The 26,331-nt window shown below is 44.7% G+C and overlaps 2 long non-coding RNA genes across 4 annotated transcripts in view; one reads left to right on the forward strand and one right to left on the reverse strand.

Moving 5' to 3' along the window:
• LOC110363517 (uncharacterized) overlaps positions 1–92 on the reverse strand; it is an 8,745-nt gene extending 8,653 nt beyond the window's left edge. The window contains exon 1 of the long non-coding RNA XR_010471692.1: positions 7–92. This is a non-coding gene — a long non-coding RNA (uncharacterized LOC110363517). The remainder of the gene's footprint in view (positions 1–6) is intronic.
• Positions 16–26,331, forward strand: LOC110363516 (uncharacterized). Of its 3 annotated transcripts, none has more exons than XR_010471688.1 (4): positions 16–20,214; positions 20,306–20,883; positions 21,467–21,652; positions 22,341–26,331. It is a non-coding gene; the product is annotated as an uncharacterized LOC110363516 (long non-coding RNA). The 3 variants fall into 3 exon arrangements; XR_002421664.2 differs by having other exon boundaries at positions 17–20,512; positions 20,810–20,883; XR_010471687.1 differs by having other exon boundaries at positions 23–20,883.

The following is a 26,331-nucleotide window of genomic DNA, read 5'->3' on the forward strand; positions in this document are numbered from 1 at the left end:
TCGCACCCGAGAAACACAAAAGCACCAAACCGCGAGATCCAGAGGGAGCCGCCCCCGACCGCCCTGCTCCCCGCAGCGCCAGCGAGAGAGACAGACTGCTCGCCTGACCCGCCCCCTTTGTAACTGATCATGACCTTATTTGGTATGGAATACCCGCTTTGGTCTCTCCGGGTCTGCTGTCCTGTCAGTGTGGAAACGGACCCTGGCTCAGCCCATCAGCAAACTTCGTCACCTCGCTGCCTGTGTCCTTTCCAGGCCATTTCTGAATACGCTCACCAGCCCTGTTCTGAGCATGTAGACCTCTAGTCTGTCCTCACTTCAGCTGCGATTCCCTTTTTCTCCTCTATGCTGCTTAAAAGAATAGTGCCCTAGCATCTCACCATACCAAAATGATGAGTGTTTTACCACATCTTCCCATGAGAAGCTTCTGTACATGGGAGCACCCCTGCCCATCCATGACCCTCTGGATGGGAGAGAGGAGGACTGCCAAAGGTGCTGCAACTCTGATTTACAGACTGGAAGGGTTATCCATCACCCTGGATGAGGACACTGGCTGGTCTGGCGCTACAGGGCAGGATTGAATATTAGGAAAAAAATCTTCACAGAAAGGGTTGTGAAACGGTGGAACAGGCTGCCTGGGAAAGTGGTGGAGTCACCATTCCTGGAGGTGTTTAAAAGGTGTGTAGAGGAGGTTCTTAGTGACGTAGTTTAGTGCTAGAGTTAGGTTATGGTTGGACTTCATGTTCTTGAGGGTCTCTTCCAACCAGAATGATTCTGTGATTCTGTCACGCTACCTGGAGGTCCTCCTGTCACAGGAGGTTTTCACATGACTTCACAGAATCACAGAATGGTTGGAGGTGGAAGGGACCTCTGGAGGTCATCTAGTCCAACCCACCTGCTAAAGCAGATACATCTAGAGTAGATTGCACAGGAAAGTGTCCAGGCGGGTTTTGAATGTCTCCAGAGAAGGAGACTCCACAGCCTCTCTGGGCAGCCTGTTCCAGTGCTCTGGCACCCTCAAAGTAAAGAAGTTTTTCCTCATATTCAGATGGAACCTCCTATGGTTCAGCCCATGTCCGTTTCCTCATCCTATTGTTGGGCACCACTGAAAGGAGTCTGGTCCCATCCTCTTGACACCCACCCTTGAGATATTTATAAACATTGCTGGGATCCCCTCTCAGCCTTCTCTTCTCCAGGCTGAAGAGACTCAGCTCTTTCAGTTTCTCCTCGTAAGAAAGATGCTCTAGGTCCCTAATAATCTTCGTAGCCTGCCACTGAACTGCCTCCAGTAGTTCCTTGTCCTTCTTAAACTGGGGAGCCCAGAACTGAACACAGTACTCCAGATGCAGCCTCACCAGGGCAGAGTAGAGTGGGAGGATAACCTCCTTCGACCTGCTGGTGACATTCTTCCTAATGCACCCCAGGATACCATTGGCCTTCTTGGCCACAGGGGCACATTGTTGACTCATGGTCAACCTGTTGTCAACCAGAACTCCCAAGTCCTTCTCTGCAGTGCTGATTGCCAGCAGGTCAACCCCAAACCTGTATTGGTGCCTGGGGTTATTCCTTCCCAGGTGTAGGACCCTACACCTGCCCTTGTTAAACTTCATTAGGTTCTTCTCTGCCCAGTCCTCTGGCCTGTCCAAGTCTCACTGAATGGCAGTATAGCCTTCTGGTGTGACAGCTCTTCCTCCCAGTTTGGTATCATCAGTGAAGTTGCTGAGGGTGCACTCAGTCTCTTCATCAAGGTCATTGATGAACAAGAACACTGATGAACAGTGAACAACATTGATGAACAAGACTGGACCTAACACTGACACCTGGAGAGCCCCACTAACTACAGGCCTCAAACCAGACTGCAGCGCTGATCACAACCCTCCGAGCTCTGCCATCCAACCAGTTCATGATCCATCTCACCGTGCATTCATCCAGCCCACACTTCTTGAGCTTGCCAATGAGGAGGTTGTAAGAGACAGTCTCAAAAGCCTTGCTGAAGTCTAGATAGACAATGTCCACTGCTCTTCCCTTATCTACTCAGCCAGTCATACCATCATAGAAGGCTATCAGGTTGATCAAACATGATTTACCTTTGGTGAACCCATGCTGACTACTCCTGATAACCTTATTTTCCTCCACATGCTTGGAGATGACACCCAGAATGAGCTGTTCCATCACCTTTCCAGGGATGGAGGTGAGGGTGACTGGCCTATAGCTTCCTGGGTCATCCTTCTTATATTTTTCTGAATACTGGAGTGACGTTGGCTTTCCTCCAGCCCTCAGGCACCTCTCCTGTTCTCCAAGACTTTTCAAAGATGATGGAGAGTGGCTTAGCAATAACATCTGCCAATTCTCTCAGCACTTATGGGTGCATCCCACCGGGGCACATGGATTTGTGGATGTCCAGTTTGTGTAGACAATCTCTAACCTGTTCATCCTCAGTCAACTTTCTTGCATGTCAGCTGTGAGTCTCAGGGACTGCTCAAAAACTTCTTGTTTAGCTTGCCCACAGGAAGTGATTTTTTTTTATTTTAATGGAAACTGTTGTAATGAAAATTGTTCAGAAATGGAGAATGTTGGTAAAATTAAAATTTTTATTTTATTTTTGTGGTAGGATATAGAAATATAAGTATTTGGTGAAACTGGCAGTGTGGCACATGGGAGCTATCACTTGGAGAATACATCTCACCTCCCACATAAATCAGATTCCCCTGCCATATCATTTCTAATGTGAAACCATTGGCAAAAATATTTCTTATGTCGTTCTAATTTAATATTCTCCCCCTCCCTCCCCAAACCAACAACAAACAGAACAATGAACAACATTCCTTTGGAAGGCAGATCGTAGCAAAAGCACCAAACCATTTAATAAGAAATTCAAGTCTTGAAAGACAGTCTAGATTAAAAAAAAAAAAAAAACAGAGCTAATTTACTTCCTGAAAGTTTTGTTTCCATTTGCTAAAACTTTAGGATTGAAGGCTCTCAAAGGGGGCAATTTTGTAGGAAAAAAGTTTTTGAGGGAGTATTGAGAAATACTCTGCAATCTGCTCAAACGACTGAATTTCAGAACTATCAAATACCTCTCTCAAATCATTTATGAACAGTTTATCGATCCCAGCTTATTTCCCATGTTATTTCATTTCATTGGAAACAAGAAATAAGTTTATGAATAGGATGATCAGTCAGCACATCACTCACTGCATTATGCCTTGGAACAAATTGCACAGACAATCTCTAAGTTTTTATAAAAAAAGGAGCTGATTATACATTGAAGGCAACTGAAGCAGCTAATACAGTTGTAAGAGGAAGGCATGCACTGACACTTGAAAATGCTGAAGAAGAAAAAAAGGTAGCAGGGGTGTAGGATTTTCTTCTCTCTGTTCTGTTGGCATCTTTCAGAGAATTTGAAAACCCATCCCCAGGCAGCAATATAATTTAACTTTCACTGGAAAACTAGTAAGTCCAGGTGCTGAAAGAAAAAAAAAAAAGAAGTCCCTTGACTTTATTGCAAAGTCTGTAATTTGGGCAACTGGTGGTTCTTGCACCCTTCATAAAAGACAATTGTCCTCAGAAAAGGGAAACGCAGAAGCGGGGTCCCTGCTTCCCATTCTTCCCCAGGACTGAAAAAACAAAGAGTCTGTCCCAAGAAGACCAACATGCTCCTGATGGCTTGTGCTGTGGTGGGCTGGTAGCAGGACACCAAGCTACATTGGCTACATTTGGAGAAAGGCAGCTGTGGGCTAGATTGACATTCAATAGGAATAGAGAAACATCTCAAGATGGAGTCCAGGTCTACCTAATATCTGAGTCCATCCCCGCCCCCTCCGGGCTGTGGATTGTCACTTCCCCTGTTCACACCCCCATCTGCCAAGGGCATCCCTGCCAGGACTCTCCCTGGCAAACTCTTCTGTGCCCACACTTGCAGAGGAGGACAAAGACCCCATGGCAATTTAACCATGACTTTCCTCACCTTTTTTGCCTGCCTGTCCCTTTCATGACCAGGTAGATCATTGTCATGCAGATGGCCATTAATATTGTCACTGATTACCAGCAGCAGAAAAATCACAGAAAACAGGCCTTGCAGGGATTCAGGATGTCACTGGTTGTCCCCCTGCCTCTAGACAGCATCAGCTCACTTTCATCCATTCTAGCTAACTCGCTCTTAAGAGCCAGCAATGATGGGTATTAAACACTGTCCTGAGGCACTTAAGTCTTCTTCACTGTTAGAAAGTGCCCTATTGCAGGGCACTGTAAGCTGCATAGGGGCACTGTGAGCTGCGTAAATCTTACATTTATTTACCTTTTTAAAAACAGGTATACAAAAGTTTTCAGGGATTTTGCAGGTAGTTGTGCAGAAAAGGACACACGGAGATGGCTGAAGAGCAATCCCAAAAGGAAGACGCAGAATTCTGGCTGTGGGGTGAGGATGCTTCACCACCCCACACAGTAGCAGGCAACCACTGGCTGTGCAGGCCATTCCTCTGAAAACCTAAGAGGATCAATAAGGCTTTATCAGTTGGGAATCCAGCTTTGTCCCTTTGGCATTATGTATTTATAAAGGACTCCGATATTTAATAAGTTTTAGCTGCCACTGAATTTATCAACTGGCTGATCCAGAAAAAACATAATAATAGAAAAAGAGTCCCCTGGCCCCTCTGGTGCTGTTAACATGGGGAGTCTGGCTTGCAAATTGTGCAAAATTTGCACAGGTAGCTACCCATCACAACTGATTTCTCCCCCTAGCAGTGCTCCAGCACAGGAACTTTTTTTGTCTCTTTGGCTTGGCTGGACTGAACCAAACCTCTAGAGAATGAGCCACTCCAAAGGCTCATGTCTATGGAGAGGGAGAGGTTACCCCTGACCATGAAGAGGCCATAAACCAAGTGATATTTCCAGGCTCTGGAGGAGAGGCTGAGGAAAGAAGCTGTTGCTGCCAGGGACGTTGCTTCTTCCTTGGACATTGGGTCATACTCCCATGGGGGAATGATTTACCATCAGAGGTGCTATGTAGGTGCAGGCAGGATTTGCTGAAGGAGGCAGAGGGACTAGAGAACAGGACAGAGAGAAGTGGGGAGAGGTGGGGGGATGTGACTTACAACTTTCCCTCCTTTCCCAATGCTTTGTGGAGGTACCAGACTGGTCATGATTTGCTGCTCTTCTCTGCTGGAGAAGCAGCCCTTCAGGTTGATGAAGGGAGGTTGTACAAGGGAAAGGGAAGGGTTCCTTGCTTCAATGTAAAGAAATGTAGCCCAGGGAATAAGGAAGAGATTTATTCCTTGTCAAAGTGTGCAGGAAGGAAATAATTCTGTTAGGCACAGATCCGTTCTTCCATCTCTTACCACTGCTGTGAGACACCTGGAAATATTGGTTGCCCCAGAAGAAATTCAGGCGTCCCTGAACGGGGGAAGACTCCTCTCTACTACTAGGGCTGTTTTAGCAGCAGGCAGAATTGCTTCATTTTCAACAATTATTTTCTCATGTTATTTTCTCAGGTTATTTTCCTCCATATCCCTGAGGCCACACTAACGTTTATTTTTATGCTCAGCTAAGCAGCTGATTGATTCTTCCTGGAGCTTTTCCTGTATCAGCACCAGCAGGGGACTGAGCTACACCCAATAACACAGAGAAAGTCAATTAGCTATATGAGACAGTTGCCAACAGCCAGAAAATTTCCTTTCCCAGCTATTATGCCTGAAACCCCATCACTCTGACAGCAAAATAATGGTGCCTTGTTGCCTCTAAATTAGGAGCCATGAAGGAGGAGAGGATGGACATCCTGGATCTAGCATCTCTTCTTCAGCGCTCTTGTTCTTCAGATAGAAGTGCTCTGGGCAGCCTGAGAAAAATATGTCTCTCATCCTGTGGCTCCCAGTGATTGATGGGGTGGTTTAGGGAGCACTCATTTCAATGCTGCTGCATGTTCATACCTTAGAAAACATCATCTGACCAATTACAGCATCCATGGACATACTCAGCATTTATGCACACATCACCATGTTTGTGGAGCAATACACAGTTATTAAAGCAGGTGGTTTGTTAAAAGTACAACGCTTAATTCAGGCAGTCGAGGAGAAGTGATTTGACAGCAATACTGAATAGCCTTTAGGAATACACAGTTTAAAAAAAAATGTTCTTCATGGGACACAGCAGAGCTACCTTGCATTTGGCCAGGACATTATACTTAATAATCTTGAGTGGGATTTTTCAGAAGTGCCTCAGGTTTGCTGGAAGGACATTCCTTACCCTTAATGACTTGTGCTCCTAAATTATTTAGGTGTCTTTGACAATCTCACCACTAATCCTAATGAAGCCCAAACCAGGCTCTTTAATGAGCATATAGCTGCGCCATTTGTGTTGCTGGTATAAGTTGTGCTGCTCAGTTGATGGGAGCTGATTAAATCTGTACAACTCACCTACCCAGAGATAAGTGTCCTGAATATTCCCATTTTTCCTTCTGTCAAGAGACAAAAGACCTATTTGGTGCACACATATAAATGAAGGATGAAAATTGTGTGCTTGGACATGCACAGGCAACTCTTACAGAAAATCCCACCAGTTTAGTAATATTTTGTACCAACAAGATTTGGGGGCAATATTTATCAGCATATGCCCTGGTGCTGCAGCTCTAGCATCTCAATACACATCTCTTAATGCACAATATTGTCCCTTAAAGGTCCTGCAAACACCTGGATTATTCACAGTAAACCTGCAGTGTTCACATGTGGGGGCAAGTTTTACTGGAAAGCAAGAAATGCAAATTTTTGGTTCTAGCACAAGGGGAAATTGTGTATGTTCCAAACAGTGGAACATGCACATTTTTAAAAAAATACTTCTGCCCCTGAGGTCTGAGCAGAGAACTTCCCAGAGAAAAGTAGTATGTGCTCCACCAACCTCTCCTGCAAAATGTGGACTCCTCAACCTGGGTATTATAGTGTCTGCTGAAACTGCTCAGCAGTGTTGACTCTATTATCACATACCTCTTCTACTATTCGTGAATGAATAGCCAAGACCTCCTCCCTTACTTTGCAAAATCAATTTAAAAAATCATCACAGGAATCTGTGTGATTCTCTCCTATATGATCCTACAGTTCTTGAAAGAGGTCAAACACAGGTCAGCACGCTGTGTGTATGGGAGGAATAGAGCAGATACCAGGTTATTTTGTGTCAGCACTTCCAGAGTACAGTGTCTCACAGTGAATTCCAGCTTTAGCAAAATAGGAGGCTTTCTAGAGAGCAGATTTTGCCATCAGAAGTTGCCTTTTCTTTTTTGAAAGCAAATGCTTTCATGAGAACATAGTGGTTTTGATTATATTTTTAATGGGAAAAAAGTTGCAGTTAGTAACTTTGAATGTCCATTTTTCTTTAAACAACACAGCATGTACATTCTGTGCATTCTGGCCTCAACTTCTCAACAGATGTTAAATGAAACAACTCTGTAATGTGTGGAAGATTGGGCAGGATTAAAATACACCACCATGGAAGTGACATTTTTTTTGTCCTCAGACCAAAGCAAATGACATTTAACAATAAGCTTAAACAAGAAATTCATTCAGAACTTTCTGTGTTGTGAAAGTTACATTCAGAATTTCACTCCAAAATGGAGTGAAAACAAATTTCTGAAGATTTGGTTTTTCTTCCCAGAAGGGCACTCCCAGTTTCCAATCAGCAGCATCCTTTGGGGCAGGTTGAGAATGGTTGTGCTCTGCATGCATAGCGGTCTACTCATATCTCAAATCACCCCTCAAGGTTGCTCACCCTCAGCAAGGCTGTTTTGCCCTTGGCAGCAGAAATGATTGCTGGTGTGTTGTCCACCACCCTGCTGCTTTATTAAATGTTGTATGTCCTCAGAGTTGTGAGTATAAATAAAACCCAGGCCAAGCCCCTGAGAGCAGAAATCTTGTTACCAGACAGCTGTTGGAGCCTGAAAGTGCTGATGAAACTCTTGCCGTTCACTCTCAGGCACCATCTGGTGGTCACAGTTCTCTCAAAATCTCCTTTTTTCCTGGAATATTGTTCTTTAGGAGCAATAATAAATAAAAGTAAAGCTCTCTAATTTAGCCTCCCCTGCAAGGCAAGAGCAGCTCTGCCAGGGGTGGAATGGGTGAGTTTAAAGTAATGTGGGAGATGGGAGATACAAAGGGATTTCCAGTATGTGCTCGTGCAGTGAAAGAAAGCTGAGCAAAGGAAAAAGGAGATTAGCAAGTGAGCTAAGGTAGCAGGAAGATTGAAAAGCAGAGGAATCTGTCCAAATAAATTAATTCTTGTTCATTTGCAGCAAGAGGGATAATACATCAGGTATGTGTGGGTGGGGGGTGAGGGGATGTGTGGTTATCAGGGGTTGTTTCAGATAACATCTTGCTTTAGAGCGGCGTCTTTCCTGTCTGTGAAGGAAATGCCTGAGTGTTCCCAGGCACAGTGTGACTGCACAGATGGATGGAAGTACTGAAGGACCTGGACTTCAAACATGAAATGCTGATGCTCCTCTGTACCATACATAGTTATGCTGTGGGACCTCTTGCAGCTTGGTGGGGTAGCCAACAGATATGTGCTTGGGTTCAAAAAGTGCTCAGACAATTTGAGAGAAGAAAAGTTAATTGTGGGCTATTAAATATAGAGATGTTCTTCTCCAGGAGCCAAAACCATTGGCAATCAGGAGAGTGGCTTGGGGGCAGGGAGTCTGAGTACATTTGTCTTGATCTTGTAATCTTCTTTATGCATTTTAAGATTATTGGCCTAGCTCAATTTTTAGTTGCTTCTTTTGCTCTGGATCTTAGAGGTCAGGGGGCACATCAAATTGCAAGCTCTCTGCCCTGTTCAGCTTATGTTGGAAGCAGTATGTCTTATTTATGTATGTTGCCAGGGCTGATCTAACAAGCATGCAGGGGATAGAGATTAGGGGTATCTGCACTTTGCTTTGGGTGCTGTACAGACGTATTTTTCTGAACACCTTGAAGGTGAACTCTGTCCTGCTTCCCATCTGGAAGGTCCTATTAGCTCTTCATGCTGCCAGTCTGGCTTGCAAGGGGGTTACTGCAGTGAGGAAGTGCCTGGAGAACCTACCACTGTGAGTATCCCAGCAGGCTGCACCCTAGCCTCAAGCCCCTGAGAAGTACCTTCTTAGGAAGGGTACCTCCAAAACTGGGGTAGAAGAGAACTGGTGGGAGACAAGACTTATCTGAAGAGGAGACAGTGGGCTAAATTTTCCTGTTGCCACTAAAAATTTCAGTCCCTCTCTTGCTGATGCTTCTGTTCATGATTGAAGTGGAATGGGATCAGAGAACCATGAAGAGCAAACATATTATATTGTTTTGTTTTGGTTTGGTTTGGTTTTTTTTTGTCTTACATATAGGGGTGACCTGTAATGGAGAAGCTGTCATGCACCTGCTTTGGCTCCCAATGGTAGATGAGGATAGCTTTCTTCCAATTATATGGTTGCTGTTTGAATTGCTCAAATCCTACATCAGTTAGGTCAGCAGGAGATTGCTTGTTCCTTTCCTAATGTATATATTTAGAGACATGGACATCAGCTAGGTATATATGATCTTAATTAAACCATGGTCAGGCTTGTATGCCTCTGTTTTCCAAGAACAGAACTCAGCTCTAGTGTTTTAATGAGTAGATTTTTAGCCTAGTTTCCTATGAAATGAGGATTATCTCACGATGATGTGTGTTTGTACTTGCACAAGCAGAGATGTGTGTCTCAGCCCTGTAGGTCTGAGCCTCATTTTGGCAGAATTTGACAAAATAGTAGTGAGTTTCAAGGTGTTATGGTAAAGAAGAACAACCCTGCTAACATTATCCGAAGGAAAAGATGGAACATATGACTGGAGAATAGAGAAATTGCACAAGCTAGAATTGTTATAGAAGTATCTGTGGGAAGGAGCTTCCAAACCAAAATTGTTAACCCTCTGTGGTGGACTCTCCCACACAGCCTTTACAATGCCTGTAGAAACAATACACAGAGCTGATGGAGATGAGGCAGTTGGTACCCTGGCTGTCCTCTGTCAATAGCTAGCAAGAGTGATCAGCCTTGGTCAGGGAATTTGAATCAGTCTTGCCTGTGAGAAGGGCAGTGAGACTAGAAATTATGGGAGATGACATACTATTCATGTGAGGGTGTTTGGGCCATGGGAATATTGGTTATGCCCTAATGCTCCAGCACACCTAATGTAGCATGAAGGGTGTCATCAGCTGAGTAATTACTGCCCTTTCAGAGTACAGCATATGAGTATCGACACATCAGTACTGATGTGACAAGCCTCATGGCTAGACTGTTTTGGGTCTACAGGGAGAAATAGTAAGGTTAGGTATCCAAAGCCTTACTCATGTCTCATCACCTGTTGAAAGCGTCCCTTGAGGTTGACCTTTGTCTTATAGCTTCCTTCACTGGAGCTATCTAGCCCAGCATGACTCCTTGATCTATGGAAGGAAATACACTATGTGGCAGCACAGTTCATCTATCCAATTTTAGCTTTATACGAGTAAAATGATTGGTGCTATAGAAGTGCCTGGACAACAATTCCTGTGCAGAGCAGTCTTATTCCAGGCATAGCTACCAGTGGTGATATTGGTTGGCCCCTAAGAAATCTCTTGAAGTCAAAGACACCAGATAGCATTTGCCCTACAGAGCGCACCAAGTCTTGGGTTGACAGCAACGAGTGACTAAACGCAGAGCATGTGTTGAATGACTGTGTCAGAGCGAATCAGCAGGGAATCTTCAATGCAGCTGATTTCCACAGAAGGATTACAGATAAAAAGTGACTGTCTCAGATGGAGAAAGAGGTTCTCTGGATGCTCAAAATCAGGGGAGGTTTTGAAAGAGAGATAGATTGTCTTTCTGGTCCTTTGCACTCAGCTACAGCTCGCTCCAGGTACGGTGTCATGCCTTCCACGGGGGGCAGAGTCTGCAATGTTGGAGAGGATGAGAAGGGGAGAGATGTGGAGCAGCTTTACTTGAGGGCTGGTGGGAATGGTGCACAGGGAGATCAATTGGTGGCTTGATTACAGTGTGTAATTACCTCTAGGAGAGAAAACATCAGCTGCTAAGAGACTATTAAATCCAGCTGAGAAAGACTTTTTTTTTTTTTTTGGGTCTTTCTCCATCTGTTAAAGTTAATTGCATATCTTCACTCATTTAAAAACACTTAACAGTAGTTTGTTCAGATGCTGGACTTGGCCCTGCAGCACAGGACTCAGCAGGTACCAGCTGGAAAGTAAAATATTGCTGATGAACAGGGAAGAAAATTGCAGCACGAAGTCTCTTTCTGTTGCTCCTTAGCTGGAGAAGCACAGTTCTGTGCAGCGAGTGAATCAGTCCTGGGGTGAACCTTGTGGAAGGACTGCAGCCAGCTTTTCACCCCCATCTTACCAACCACAGCAGGCTGTAAGACCTAGGACTGGAGGCCAGCCAGCTCCAACTCCTGTCTTTCTGCTTCCTTGGCTGTGGTTTGGCACAAGGTACAAGGGGATTCCTCTGATCTAAGGGGTCTAGGGCTGGATTGGGGAGTTTGACACTTACCTACCACCTACAGACAGACATGGGTGGGCAAAAGGAGGTCGTTTGCTTCATCGGATGTGTTCATGGACTGATGTTCTGGGTAAGATGTCTGTGTCTGCTCTACTCCCAGCAGTCACAGGTGGAAACATCAGAAGTGAACTAGAGGACTAAACATCCCTAAAAGTTCTGTTGAAAAGGTATCAGATTTAATAGGTTATGTGCTCTCTGACTATTTGCCTCACAAACTTGTGGTGGAGCAATGTTTAGAGTAGTCTATTGATGCCACTACACTCCTGACCAAATTAGAACTCAAGGACAAGACCTTCTTTTTTTTTTTTTCCAAAAAAACTTCTGTCTTGTCACCATTCCTCCCAGTGTCTGTTTTGCCTGAAAAAACTTCTTTTTTGTCTCCATTCCTCCCAGTGTATGTTTTTCAAATTTAGCATTATCATTTGAATTACTGAAAACTAAATTATTTAATGTCTCCCACTTCTCCAGCAGGAGCATGATGGTTATTGACAACGGGACATCGATCATGTTTTAAAAAGAGCCACCAGTATTAGGCAGGAGAAAAAATGATTCAAGGGTTTCCAGCAAAAGCTGAAAATATCACTAATGAAAGGCCAAGTGAAATATTTTCCTAATGAAAGCCTCAACATGTAACCAGAAGCTGTGTGCTTTCAGAATGCCTTATCCTCACATTGTTCTGATTGTTCCCAGCTAAAAGAAGATCTTGGACTCACAATGCAATTTAATTGGTGTCCAGATGTTTTTGTGAACAGTGCTGTAGAGGCTGCATTTGAATAAGCATCTTCCTCTTGCCTGAAAGTTCTTTAGATAAAGCACAAATGTAATGCATAAAAATGACATTGGCTTCTGATCACCCCATTCTGTGTAAACTGATTAATTACGTGTTCAATGGAGGTCAGAACCAATGAGCAAAACAATGCCATGGGTTCCTCTGAGATGCAGTAATTTTTAGATGTATAAAAGCTATCTAATAATCCTTCATTTTATTTTTAGCACAGATTTTCATCAAGAAAAGTAGCTACCATGGGGAGAAGAGACAGATTCTGCCCCCTGGCTAAAATGGAGAAAATCTAGGAAATCTAGGACTGCAAGTGGGCTTTCTGGGAGAGGGTTGGGCCCTGAAGAGTTAGTGTACTGAAATACGTTGCAAAGATTGTTTGCATTTTTCTCTATTTTGCTGTCTTGGCACATGGAGGCATTTGAAGTCTGCTTTACCAAGACACTGAACTTCTGTTAAATCTTGTATCAGGGAAATGATAATGATTTACACATCTTTCTCTTTTGCTTACAATCGATTGTGGCACATGTTCAAAATGGCTGCTGGTCTGGTATGCCTGAATGATTTGGGTAGAACAACTTAGGCAGCACAACCCAAGAAGGCCAAGAAGTCCTCATGGCATATAGTTTTTGCTGTCTCCAGTATAAAATATCCGTCACTAAGCGGGGGTGTCTCTGAATGTTGAGGAGGCATTTTGGGTGGTGACTAGGGTAAGAGCCTGGGAGCCCAGTATGTGTGCACCTCAGTGGCAGTGAGACAACTGGTGGAGTTGGTTCCTGCGCCAGCCAGGAACTTGCTGCCATTTCCCCCCATTCTTAAAGTTGCTGCATTCCACGTCCTGAGCTGCATGCCTGTTGGACAGAGGCACCTGGGAAGGTGGGATGGGTAGGGGGCTGTTTCTCCTGCCACCTCAGGTGTGGACTTGCTTCCATTCATCCCTTTTCCTTGACCTGCCTTCTTCAGTCAGGCAAGGGGAGGACACAGGAATCCCTTGATCTTAGTTTCTTGCTGGTGGTTTTACCTGCCCCTGGGTGGCCAGAGCTTGATCCCACCAGTCGATTTCCTTTTCCAGCTCCCTGATACGTCTCAGCCTTTCCACCTCCTCTTTCAGCTCTACTACCAGGCTGAGCAGGTCATCCACCTGCTCACACCTCACATAACCGTTTTCTGTATTACCACTCCATACCAGTGAAAGGCTCTGGCATTCTCTACAGCCTGAGGTCTGGGTGGCTGCATGTTCCCATGGCAGCTCTGTCTGGGTTGCCACCTCCTTCCTGTTGAGCATGGAGTACTTACCTTTGCACCGAGTGGAAACCATAGTCAGCCCCTTCTGCGAGGGTGACAACAACCAAGTGAGGCAAATCACTTGAGCCTGCCAAACTTCCTTGCCCTGCCTGCTTAAACTGCCTCTGCAAACTGCTGCACTAACTGCTTCACCCCTATTTGCTGGCCCTCTTCACTGCACTCCTGCTTGCCTGCTAACCCTAGGTGGGCATTTAAGTCTCCCCCAGTTGCTCCTGGCAATGCCCCTTCTGCATCAGCCCCTCTCTCGAGATCAGCTGCTTTCACAGCAATTCTGTCAGCAGGACCGTGGCTCCAGGATCTCCTACTCATCTCCTCAACCTGTGCCCAGCCTCAGCTCTTACCGTAGCCGCTGGTATGCACGTCGGTTCACCACATTTAAATCTCCTGCAGTTGCTCTGTAGCAGCTGTTGTGCTCATTGCTGACTGTGATATAGAGTGCTTGGGGAAAATATTCCCACAGATAGCTGGAGGGTTCCTAGAGCAGAACAAGAAATGAATGTCAGGACTTCAAAGAATAAAAGATGGACTAATGTTACAGTCAGGTGAGGATGTTTCTGCATTAGTATTCTTAATAAACTGGAGGTTTGGGAAGTCGTTTTTCAAACTGGGATAACCACAGGTTGAGAGGTTTAGAAATGAAGTTTATAAATGCAGTTGTGGTGAAGAAAGTAGAATGAGAGCTGGGATATGCTTTGGATTTAGTTGCAGATGTTCATTCCTGCTCTGTAAGTCAGCTGTTGGAGGCACTGGTGTGCTGCTTCAAGCACTGTGCTGCTGAAGTGGCACAAAGCTGGACTGTAAGGTCTGCAGGAGTGCACCTTTTTGCACCAGGAGTGCTGAGATGTTTGATTTTGCATTGTGTCCAAACGCCCCACTGTGGCACTTGCAGCGCTGTTCTCACTCATTGTTTTTTTCCATCAGCTGTCATTTCTCTGCCGGCAGTAGACGACTGTATGCACTCTTGGCTGGGACACTTTGCAGGGCTCTGTCCAGTGGCTCATTAAATTGAGTTCAGCCATATGGCACTTTCCCTGACACACTGTGGCTGTCTAAAGCACCCATGTGTGATACGCTGTGCTACCCTAGGACTGGCTCAGCAGAGCCTGTGAGGCCCTTGAGGTGAGAGGTGAGGTTCTGTGCCACTAAAGGAACTGCTGGAAGGAGGAGGGTGGGTTGGTCTTCCCTTGATGTCCTTTCCAGAGTGGAGCTTTGCACCAGTTCCTGAGCATAGGCCAATTGCTACTGCTTCCCCTGTCCCTCTGATGGCACCTGGGTGAAGAAGTGCTGGCCACCAGACTTCCTGCAAGGACTTCGGCAGTACCTCAGGGTTCAAGGGTTTAATTTTGTCCTCTGACCCATATGATGTACCTTGTCCATTTTTAACCTTCATAAGAGGAACATGAATTGTTAGTTATTACCTTGAGTTTGCCCAGTATAATGCTCAGAAGGTCAAATTCTTTATCTCTTCTCAAATCTGACTATACATGGCTTGAAGGCGTATATCCTGGTACCTGTGGTACAGAGGTAAACATATGCTTTTGGATGCAAGTGAGACAGCCATAATAAAAAATAAAAAAATAAACATGAGAATCTCTTACTTCAGTAACAGACATGATTTGGGGTTTCAAAGTTTCCAGCAGGGTGGAGGTGGGGGATCAGCTCTGGCTCCTATCCTGCCCCACAGAGCATGGGAACAAAAGCAGATGGGCAAAAGCAGATGTCAGATAGCAAATTAAGTAATACATTTTTATCTCCTTAAAAAGCAAGCTGAGTTCATTGCTATGGGACCTGAATGAAAACACATATTTTCCTAGCTCCTAGTGTGTTTTTTGACATATCTAAGAGTCAAGGGTAGGCAGCTGGGGAGCCTGGGTTTTGGGAAGGATGCAAATCCATCTGCTCCAGGGATGGACTCAGATCTGGAAGAAACTTTATCTCCAGGGAAATTATCCTTAGCTGCTTCCTAGAGGTTATTAGTGCTGTTGGCTTTCTTCTGCAAAGCACTGATGGTAGCCACTGTTTGAACTTTGCTTGGCAAAACAAACACACAAAAATATGCATATATGAAAGCACCATGTCTCCTTGCCCTTGGCTCAGTCTTTGTACCTTCATTGCAGGATTGTTCCCAAAGTGTCAGCTAGTTACTCCTCCTTCTTTCCAGAGCATGGCTAGTGATTGCCTTTGGACAAAGCTCATTGAAACAGAGCCAGGGTGAATCGATGTCAATCAGCATGCAGGGGAAAAGTCCTGCTTCACTAACCCAGACAGGACTCCAGCATAGACATTCATCTCAGTTTCCTGGCTCTCTGGGGAAAGTATGAGCAACAGATGCTGAAAGAGCTTGTGCCACTGAATTTTTAAAATGTACTTTATTTTACCATAGAACTGTGAAGCTTGAGAATTCAAGGAGCAGGAGACAATGCCTCAAATTTGTAAGATGGGCACAAAGCTTATTCTTTTGTAAACTATAACATATCAGGAGTCACTTCTATTTGCCATCTGGGTTTTGAGGCTGAAAGTATAGCCAGCTGCAGTTATACTGAGGCTGCAGTATAACCAGCTCTGTCGCCAGCACAGGTTTTGCATAAATCAGTTGGCACGAGCAGCACAGAGATCACTGCTGCAGAGCACATCAGTGCTCAGTAAGGATTTTGAAGGTATGCAGATATGATTCATGCTTACTGCAGTCTATGAGTACTTGTGTACTAGAGTGCAAACACTCTCTAACAGTGAAAAGCTTCCACAAGAATCAAGGTAAAGCTTTTAAATTACCCCATTATAATGTCCAGTCCAGCATGGGGTGAGGTAAGGAAGGGTTTTCCAAACACTAGTCCCTGAAACACATTCTCCCTCTCTCTTGTCTATGGCTGAAGACCAAAGGCTGTCATATCTCTCATGAGAGGACAGAAGCGTAGAAAGGTCTGAGCCTGTGAATTGAGGAAGGACAGCAAGGACCGGAGCAGGCAGCAGAGAAACAGGGCTTGTTGGCACCTCGCTCTGACTTGAAAAGCCTGGGCTGTGAGTGGGGACGGAGCCAGGACACCATCTGTATGGTGTGATGCTGCTGCATAGACACCTGTGCTGGCACGCTTGCTGTTGAGCCAAGGTTTGCAGTGTGCTGTTTGAGCAGGGGAACAAAACCTCACAAGCTGTCCCACCCTGAGCTTCATTGGCACTTCAGCCTCAGCCATGTGGAGCTCCATCAGGTTGAGCTAGTGCCCTGCAGGGGTGGTTCAAACTGCTAGTGGGCCTGCTGCTTAATATCACTTGGGTGTATTTCTGAGCTAAAGCCTGTTAATGGCGGGAAGCATGGGCTGGACTGGGTTGATACTGCTGTAGGTGTAACTAGGCTGTGTTTTTAAAATGTTTTTTACATTTGTAGGCTCCATGGGGCCTGTAGTCCTGCTATCCGCTGCCCTCTGAGATGATGGTGGTCAGTAAGGGGTTCTTTGTTCACGGTTGCAGTAAGATGAGCCATGAACACATAATTAAAAAAAAATACATATAACATAAAGAGTATCTGTTTCTCTGATGGGAATTGTCCCTGTGAGTCCTTTTCAGATAAGAGAACTCACTTGAGAGGGCACCCCTAAATGAGGACTGTTTTCCAACAAAAAGCACATATCAGAGGAAACCATGCATGGAGACAGTCCCCTTCAGTGCTTGTAATCCTGTTTTTGTAGGAACAGCTGTCCCCTTATTTGAGTTCTGTTCTCCTTTCTGAAGTCAGTAATATCTTGCAAAGAGCTGAAAGATTAATTGCTCCAAGAAGAACAAAATTGCACCAAGGAGAACAAGTTATGCATGTGCAGTGGGGTGCTTTTTAGTTCTATGCACACTTCAGTGGCTTATGCATACACAGCCACTTCCTTGGTTTCCCTGCAGATACTGAGAGGTGACCACTGCACATTCACCTCCATGTACTGAGGAGCCAAAGGAATGGCAGGAAGATATGCCAGGGGAGGTTTAGGTTTGACATTAGGAAAAGGTTCTTCAGCCAGCGTCACGGCCCCAAGCCTAACAGTGTTCAAGAAGAGACTGGATGATGCTCTCGGACACATGGTGCGAACTGTGGGGTTGTCCTGTGCAGGGGCAGGAGTTGGACTCAGTGATCCTTGTGGGTCCCTTCCAGCTCAGGAATTTCTAGGAGTCTATGATTTCTGCCTTGGAGCTTGGGAGAAGGAAATGCCATGTGCACAACTGCTGTGCCTTGGGAATTGCTGCACATGGGAATTGCCATAGAAATTGATGCACAGGCAGTAGGAAACTCCTGCCACTCTCCTCTTTGGGTGCCCTGGGGGAGGCTTTGGGGCAGTCACAGCCTTTCCCTCCTCTCAGAACTGCTGGCAGCTGGAAAAGCCTGGAGCTGCGGTGCTGCCCTGCTCCATTGTAAGAGCCACTGTCATGCTCTTCACACAGCAAAGCAGAGCCTGCAAAGAGAGAAGTAACGCAAATAATCAGCAGTATCTGCCTTTTCCTCCTCTATGTGTTACCCAAGACTTAAACCCCACTAATAAATATAAAATGAACAAGGAAACATAGTGTGAGCCCTGGAAACTCTGTTTTGCTTTTCAGAATTTGAAGTTTCATCAATTGGTTTGCATTGACTATTTTTTTAATAATAATAGCTAAAAATCTCATAACAACATCCGAGGAAGATGCATATATAGATGTGACCCTTTTTTAGTAGTAATCCTAAACCCTGACTGATTCTAAGTGAACTGAAGACTGCTGGGGATTTGCATTATACACACAAAATAGCAATGGCCAGTGGTCAGTCTTGCTCTGATCATTCATATTAAGGGAGATGCAAAGCACCATAGTGGCTGCTTTATTGTCTTGAAATGTTTCAGTTCTTTCTGTCCGGCATGTCCATCTACCACGTCGTAGCCATCAGCAGGATGTCTGACAGCCAGGCTCTGGCTGATCAGTTGCAGGTCATCCTGCAGAAAGTCAGGGTACATTTAGCAAGTGCCAGGTTTGCGGCCTCTTGGGAGATTAAATTTTCCAGACTGCAGCTTTTGTTTGCTAATTTTTTGTGAGAGAGCCCATATTTTGAGGACAAAGAGCAGTGCTCGAATTATTTCCTGGTCTCTTATTTTTCAGAACTGAATCTGTCCTTCCTCCCTCCCTCTCTCCCTCTCTCTCTTCCTCCCTTCTGCCCAGCATGACCAAAACCACAGCTCTTCACATCTGATATGAATTAATCTCTCTCTTTTGCAAAAAAACAGTCCTCATTGAGGACATCTTGGGGGACTTAGCAAACAAATCAGGTCTTCTCTGCTGCCTCTTTCTGAGAAGCCTGCAAGCAAAGTGATAAAACCCTGCAACTAAATCAATAACTCTCCAGCATTTGAAAAGCAGAGTTCCCAGGGCTCGCACAATATTTTCTCACTCATTACTGTTGGATTTTAGTAACAAGACAATTCCCAGTCACCTGGCAATGCCAAGGCAATGCAGACTGGTTATGCACAGAATATTGTGTTTCTGCTGAAGCAGAGTGTGCAGTGAGGGGAAGAGACGTGTATCCGTTCCAGGAGGAGACAAACTGAGCCGATGCAAAGCTTGCCAAAGTTACCCCTTCCCAGTTTTTGACAAAGTTGGATGAAGCACAGTGAGCCTGCAGAAGCTCAAACTTGTCCTGTGGTTGCAGTGAGCTTGAACTTAAGAACTGACTTGATGATGTGCAGCCATGGCATAATGCATAAACCAAAGGAGTGGCTATTGCCCAATAAATCTCCCAATATGAGAACTGGGCATGGGAGAAGGGAAAACTTGCAGGAGATTAGCTTAAAACAGATAAAAGATAATATGTTTTTACACAGCAGGTAGCAAACACTGAAATTTGTTGTACCAACAGGTTTTACAAGATCCATTAATGGATGCTGAAGGGAATAGGCATGACTCTTTCTCCAGGCATCCCAAAGCCTGTGCCTGGGGATGCTGGAAAACTGCCAGCTGTGCATCACAGGAAGGCCAGACACACGTGGTCTGTTTTCAGTGCTGGAGGCAGCACCAGGCTGGTTGCACCATTGGTCTGGCCCCGAAGGACAGCTCCTATATATGTCAGACACTACACAAACCTGTCCCAGGTGTTGCCTGCAGCATCTCAGCCCAAACAGCTCACAATGAAGGATTTATCAGTTCAGATTTACCAGCCTGGACTTTTTACTGAGCTCATTCAACTCATGGATTAGCATCAAAACACCCAGTCCCGATTTCACAGGCTCTTTATCAAGCCTTCTCCCTGATATCTTTCCAGAAACCTGGTGAGTTTAATTGGACTCATGCAAAATGATATGCAAAAATTGCGTTAAACAAATCAGGTTTAATCATGGGTAGAGAGAAGAGAAACTTAATCACATACACTGGGAGTCACAAATAACCTCCCCGAAGGTGAAATCTTCTCTTATCCAAAGTCACCATTGGTAGGTCTGAATGAACTGGGTAGTGTCATTTTCCTGCTAATCCTGTTGTCCCTTCCCTTCCTGCTGTCATGCTTGTCAGGGAGGAAAAGCTGGTGGAATTTCAAGAGGTAGCATCTTTTCCCCCTCATCGGCTGTGTAAACAGGATGATGCAGAAAGGGTCAGAAACAGAAGCAAGAGAGTGAGTATCACACCTAGCTGTTTTCTAGAGGTCTGTAAGCCTCGTAGCTGCTCAGAGGCATTTACCAGTGTCCCACTTTCCCCCTCCACAGGCCCTGAAGAAGTGGCACTGAAATAATCTGGTCAACAATGGACATGAGTGCACCAGGTGCCTGTCACATGTGGGCATGTGCTGTGGAGTCAGGTGGAGGAGCCAGCTTGCTTCGTTTCTGGGGAAGGAAGGAATCCCAGTGATGAATGCTGATGCCATGGTTTGGAAATTTTTTCTGCCTTGCCTGGCACAATCCAGCAGTGGTCTGGTAAATTAAACCCAAAAGCTTGTTTTGTGGTCAGGGCCATGATGAAAAGTTTCTCATGGGAAGCTTGATGTGAGTCCTCACAAGTTGCCAGCACCTGAGATCTGGATCTCAGAGAGGTCTCTTGGGATGGGGGAAAGTGGTGCAAGGAAAGAGGTAGTGTCAAGATAGGCACAAGGGATATCTGCAGGAGGCAATCACGATGCATGTTTTGTAGGGAGGAAAAGGACTGTTTGCACATGCAAAGCAAACCTTAGAAAATAAGTGGGTATCCAGGCTGTTGTGTTTCTCTACCTATAGAAGCTGCTGGTGCTGCTGGACCAACAAACATCAGCCCTCTAAGAACCGGATGAAAGGACAAGCAAAGCCCCATGGTGAGAAAGGCTTCCTCTGTGGCTTCTTTTGTAAGACAATGAGCCATTTAAGGCTTCAGTGTCTTTTGCAAAAGCAAAATGCTGCTGTAGCTGTGATTGCCAAAAGTGAAGTTATTTCTCTGTCTTCTGTTTGCCTTGTCTGGCAATTGTTAGGCAGTAACTGGAAATGAGGAAGGGAATCCTTTTCTCTCTTAAAAACAAATCATGCTTTTGCAGCTATGAAAGCAAGTAATTTTCTTTAGAAGCTTGTGTTCTCTTGAGTGGCGAATTAAACTCCTGCACAGCCTAACAAACTTGACTTTCACCAAGCCCAGCCTCTCACTTTCAAACTCTTTGCTTCTCCCCAGAATGAAAAGGTGTTATTGCAAAACTTTCCTGATTTCTATACGCTGTATGTACTGGGCTCTGGTTTTGTGTCAAAGTCCAGCTGTTTGCCACCATCATAAGGAGCTGACAAACCCTCTTCTAGTCTCTTCTCATTCCCTGGTTATTAGACAGCACAGTGATGCTGCATTAACAAAGCAATCCAGATGTTTGGCTTTGTGGGGCATGTTGATTAATTGGATTTCCATTTAACTTTCAGGATTGCCTACATGGCCACCACAGTTGTGGGGAAAGTGATGGTGCACACCCTGCTGAAATTTCTCCCTGACATCTTAAACCAGGAGAGAAGTGTACTGGTTGCTGTGGTAATTAGCCACCCTGCAAAAAACAGGTGTTTTCTCTGCCTTATGAAAGCCATTTCACCCACCAGACACTTCTGAGCAAGGTGGGCATTACAGGGAAGTGTTTAAAATCGCTGTTGCTTGTGCTGTCCCTGGGCTCATCAGCTGGAATGATGTGAGAACTTCAGGCTCAATTCAGGAAAGCCAATGCTTGAACAAGCACAGGCTTCATTGAAACATCTGCCTAAATGTCTTACAAATTTGGACCTTTGTAACAATTTCTTCGCACCTGGGCACCTACAACAATTCAGGAGTGGTAAACTCCTGGCTTCTAATCTGTATTTTTTTTTCCTGCCTTGGGAAGCAAAGAAAAGGAAAAATGGAAACAGCAAGGCAGTTTCTCTGCTGGTGTCTCTTTGAGATGCTCCAGAAGAAAACAGTTCCCTGACACCAATTAAATCTTGCAGAGGATCTGCTGATTTTGAGTGGAACATGAAATCTCATTGAGATAGAAATAACTCTTTTATGCCTGTCTCAGTTCTCAACACTTCATCAAATTCTCATCCTGGACTCCTGCCAGGTCTTTTCAGAAATAACAAAACGATTATTCTTAGCACCAAGCTAGGAAGACTTTCTACTAAAAAAGCAAAACATACCCTGCATTTGTTGCAATTTTACCCCTTGTTTTCATTAACAACTCACTCATTCCTGCTCTAGCCTGGTAAATATATTTATGATTGTACAGTTCATCGGATTTTTTTTCACCTTGTATTTATTTTTTCTCTCCTACAGTGCTGAAAATTGGATGATGATGAACGGAAAACAAGTTGAAAGCAAGCCAAGGAGAAACAGAGCAACAAGGCAAGCATGGTGGAGAAGGAGAGACCCACCAGAGCAGGGAACACTGAGTCTCATTTATTTTTCACGTAGTGAAAAGACAGATGGAACACGGTCTGGGAAGCTTTTGGAGGAGTGTTCTTCAGATTATAAATAAAGGGGAGAGAGACAGGAAAACTGGTCAGAAAGCAAAGGTAACAGAAGCCAGCAGCGCTTTTTCAATTAAAGCTCTGCCACAGTTTTGCAGCTGGAACTTTTTTCCCTCAGAGTGAAAAGTAAATTAATCAATGCCACCATACTTGGTAAACTCCTTTTCTGCCAAGTTAATAATTTCAGAAGCAAAACAAGTAAGATACAAAGAAAAATTCCCTCTTGGTATTTTGCAATGAAAAAATAATTCCAAATATCATTCCTTGGACATTCCCCTTGTTTATAAAAAATTAAAAAAATGATTGCACAAAGTAAAATGTCTGTTCCTCATTGCTTCAGAGTTTCACTGAACTTAGAGAAACATTTTGGCATTTGTTGGAAATATTAAGAGCATTCTGGTCAGGGAGGAGTCTGAACAACCTTCTTAATTTTGGGTGCAGGCATTGCCAGCAATGCAGGAATAAATATTAAGGCCCTTGGTTATTTTCTTTGCTCTGGAAATCCCACTCTAACCTGAGGCTGGGCCTAAAAGCAAAACTCTTGTGATGGGGCTTTGGGGGCTGGTAGTGTTCTGGACAAAATGTGATACACGTGAGTTCGAAATGTTGTTAGATGAATGAAGGGAACAAAAAAAATGACACTTCTGGCTCTGGAGGCTAAGAGAGGTTTGTATGAAGTATTGCTGCACATTTGTCTTATTTTTATACTTCTGGGTAACCTGTTTTCCCAGTGCCAAAGACGGTAAGGGATCTGAAGCATTTTTGAACTGACCATGGAATCACTCTTTCCATTCTTGTTTTAAGCTTTTATGAAGAGAGAGAAAACACGTTCCCCTTAGGTCTTACTGGCTGGGGAGAAACAAGTGATCCACGCAGGTTTCCTACTAGTACTTTTCCAGGCACACACAGTGTCCTGCCTTGAACATCATTCCAGTGAAAGCATTAAGCCTATTTATGGGGCGAGTGAGACTGATGAGAATATGAGAATGGTGCAATTAGAGTTAATTAAACATGCTGCAGTGATGAGTCTGGATTTCCAACACCCACATAAGCACACTGAAGATGAAATGAGGAGGGAGAAATCCTGTAGGTCTTGTGTGTGATATGAAGTTTTGAGAGGCATCATTAAGACACACCAACTACTGGGCCTTTTCAGGGAGAATGGATTTAATATGTAACACAAGCAAGTGAAGCAATGAGTAATTTAGACTGGAAGAGACCTCTGGAGCTGACTTGATGAAAAATAAATCCTTAACAAAAGAAGAAAATGAGATACAAACAAGATTTTTATTCTGTGGTGTGAAGTGGTTGGCACTGAAGTTCTCAAGCCCTTGACAGAATGAGGTCCCCTTTGTCCCTGTGAGCTACGTTCCTGGAGCATATCTTCCTGTCCAGTTTTGTATGAAAACCATCTGTCTTGCAGACTCCAAAGGCACTCTGAAATGTGACTCAAATCTTGGCAAGAGGAACATCTGGGGGATTTTTTTTCAAATGTGGACTCCCACCTTGGATTATAATCTGTGTGTGTTCATGTTCAGTGTTGGGTGTCCTATCTCCTCTCAGGGAGTGTTACGACATGTGCTTTACAGCTGACCAAATTCCTCAGTGTGTTTTAGGGCTGGGCCTGCAGGGGCTTGCAAATCTTATTTGGGACTCTCACCAGCCCTTTCCTCTCTGCACTCGCTTTCTTCCCATGGGGGTCATGACAAGATCATTTGATATAAGCAGTATGAATGGGCAGACCCTGTTCTACACCTTTCCAAATGAGCACACTGAATTCAAATTGAGACACTGAAGGGTGTCTGAATACTCTTTTTTTTTTTTTTTTTAAATCATTATTTTCATATCTTTGGCACTGCTGTTTCTATTGGGAAGAGCAAGGCTCTGTGTGAGATTACATTTGCTGATCTTTCTGAAGGATATTTTTATAATGCTTCACAATAAACAAAAAAAAACACTGAAAGGACAGAAGGAGAACTCCCCCGACAGCCCACTGTTCTGCCCCTTGAATCTATTTAGGCTAAATTTTTCCCATACTGAGAACCAAATTTCCAGAAGAAAGTGCCTCTGTTGCAGCAGAAACTGGAGGTGGTCTGGCTTCCCTTGGGGGCCAAAGAATCATAGAATAGTTTGGGTTGGAAGGAACCTTCAAAGGTCATCTAGTCCAACCCTGTGCAATGAACAGAGACATCTTCAACCAGATCAGGTTGCTCAGAGCCCTGTCCAGCCTGGCCTTGAGTTTTTCCAGAGGTGGAGCATCTACCACCTCTCTGGGCAACCTGTGACAGTGTGCTATCATGCTCATTGTAAAAAATTTCTTCCTTGTGTCCGGCCTGAATTTCCCCTCCTTTAGTTTAAAGCCATTACCCCTTTCTTATGGCAACAGGTCCTGCTAAAAAGCCTGTCCCCATCTTTCTTCTAGGCCCATTTCGAGTACTGAAAGGCTGCAATAAGGTCTGCCTGGAGCCTTCTCTTCTCCAGGCTGAACAACCCCAACTCTCTCAGCCTGTCTTCACAGCAGAGCTGTTCCAGCCCTCTGATCATTTTTGTGGCCTCCTCTGGCCCCTCTCCAACAGGTCCATGTCTTGCCTGTGCTGAGGGCTCCAGAACTGGATGCAGGACTCCAGGTGGGGTCTCACCAGAGCAGAAAGATCCCACCAGCTATGCACAAAGCTGGTCGTGTTTGCCTGGTAAGACTTAACTGCAGTAGTTGCAAACTGCCTCTTCCCACTCCCACACCAGAGGCTGGGATAAGACAGATTTCCTGGAATTATGCTGGTTTTGGGGTTTTGTTCTTCTAGCTACAGGGACTGGGGTAACTGGTAAGCTGAGCCAGCTCAAAGCATCCAGGTGCATATCACAGGCAGCACAATGCAGTTTGCGCTGATCTTGTGATAGGAACCAGCATGTTGCCTTTCAGGAGCCTCAGCATCCTGGGCCAGGGCAGCATCTCTTGTGCTGTTGGACTTTGAAGCAGCCCACAAAGAGGACCTCAAGGTCTGATGCCTGTGTGTCACTCTTCTTCCTGTGCTGCAGCAGCTGAGGTTTGCTTCCTGACAGCTGAGTACATGAATTTTTATATTGGCTGTGCAGGCGAGGCAACTAAGGAGAGGTTGCTAGGAATGTAGCACTTTCAGAGCAGCGCACACCATTAATCCCATCCTCCCCAGCACAGAGATAGTTCAGCATCTTTGTAGATGAAAGGAATGAAGCTTGTTTGTTCACGTGCTTTCCCATAAAAACAAGGATACTGTGATTTTTCTTGATGGTAGCTGTCTCCCTTAATCATCCCTCCATAATTTTTTTACTCCTTTAGCTAGTTTCCACCAGATTTAACAGTAGGGGACACATCTCAAAGGTTATACATTCAAACAGGGTTTTCTCCCCCGCCATAAAGAGGAGGCCATGCAGGGGAAACATTGCAGGAGTGGTTGTCAGTGAAATAGCTGAAATCTGAGGTTAACCCTTACTAGGCATTAAAAAATCCTCAGATGAGAGATGAAACCTGTTAGCAAGGTATGTAGACTCCCATATTAAGAGTTCATTAGGGTTTTTTTTACCCCTATTTACACTTTTAGGGGACATAACTCTGCCTCGTGCAGCTGAGAAGAGGTGTGAAAAGGAGCACTGGGAGATTCAGTACTTTAGGATCAGCCCCAGTAACTGTACTTTCCTGTGGATTGCTCAGCAGGTGGAACAGCAGTGGCAAACCACAAAAACAGCACATATAAATAACATTTGAAAATTAATCATCCCATTTCCTGCAAGTGATAAGAAAATATGCCTTATTCGTGAGT

The sequence above is a fragment of the Columba livia genome, chromosome 3 (genome assembly GCF_036013475.1).
Source record: "Columba livia isolate bColLiv1 breed racing homer chromosome 3, bColLiv1.pat.W.v2, whole genome shotgun sequence".
Lineage (NCBI taxonomy): Eukaryota > Metazoa > Chordata > Aves > Columbiformes > Columbidae > Columba > Columba livia.